The following is a 1,152-nucleotide window of genomic DNA, read 5'->3' as shown; positions in this document are numbered from 1 at the left end:
CCCTTTATACTTGATTTGTAAATACATGTCTATGATTTTGCAAAAAGGACTTTATCTTCTTGCCGGAGTTTAATGTTTTGTTACTTGCTACCGCGTGTCTGAGAGAACAAAACACGGGTGTAGAAAAGACTATACGTTTTCAACGTGCACAGTAACTGAAATTTAAAACGGTTAAAAGAAAGGCTCAATAACTGTTGCACAGATATCATATAATACACCACGCATCAATTTCTCTTCCCTTTGTGCTTTGCACTTTTTAACACGAAGCGCTTCGTGCTCATAGACTGTCAACCCTCTACATTGCGAGTAAATCACTCTTGGGCGACTAAATGATGCCTAATATTAGCCAATGGCTAATCAATTCTCAGATTTTCCTCGCCAGTGTGCGAGTTGGATGCTGAGTATATGATTAGCACAGATATATTTTTACTCACAGAACACTCTGACTGAGCGCTTCAGAGTTTCACTCTCCATCAAGCGATCTGTGATATTTTTCAGTTCATTTGAATGGATGCGCAGCGCACCTGTGTTTGTGTATTTGGCGTAACGTAAACTAGTGTGAAGGCGCACGACTCGCCGTCGCTTTCTCTCACACGCGCAACGAGCAAGAGCGAGCGAGAGTCTTACATAACATGCAGAATTGATGCGCTACATGTAAACGACATACTTTGTTGTATTTTGGAGTTCCTTTGGAATTCTTCAGCTTTTAAGAACTGCTGGGTATTCCTGTAGTGGGTGGAACTAATGCGCAAACGACAATCTCATTGGCTGGTGCTCACCTATTATCGTCCCTGTTTTGATTTCAGCGAATCAGTTCGAGCAAACGCACACAACCTGATTAATATTAGTAGCTCATTAATCCTTAGTGCGTTTTTATATTGTTCTTATTAGTAGAATTCGTATAATAATAATATCTCATCAGTATTATTGTTCTTTTTTTTTACAGCAACACTGAATGACCAAAAAAAGCACCAGCACCAGTCCTAAGTTCATGGTTACCAAGTTTTAATTCTAATTACTAAACTTCTATTGTTAAATAATACTTGATTATCATATTATAATGCTTGACTGCCTGATATTAAGAGTGTACTTTCAGATATTTAAAAAGCTGTACCATTTTACAAACATTATACATGTTTGTAAAATGGCATA

The 1,152-nt window shown here is 37.8% G+C and overlaps 1 protein-coding gene across 1 annotated transcript in view; it reads right to left on the bottom strand.

The window, feature by feature from the left end:
- The window catches only part of LOC107601622 (pre-mRNA-splicing factor CWC22 homolog), a 59,547-nt gene that overhangs the window by 56,941 nt on the left and 1,454 nt on the right, over positions 1–1,152 (bottom strand). The gene's annotated exons all lie outside the window — the stretch shown is intronic.

Source organism: Sinocyclocheilus grahami, unplaced genomic scaffold (assembly GCF_001515645.1).
Source record: "Sinocyclocheilus grahami isolate Dianchi unplaced genomic scaffold, SAMN03320097.WGS_v1.1 scaffold308.1, whole genome shotgun sequence".
Classification (NCBI taxonomy): Eukaryota; Metazoa; Chordata; class Actinopteri; order Cypriniformes; family Cyprinidae; genus Sinocyclocheilus; species Sinocyclocheilus grahami.
This window is presented reverse-complemented; position numbering and strand designations above follow the sequence as displayed.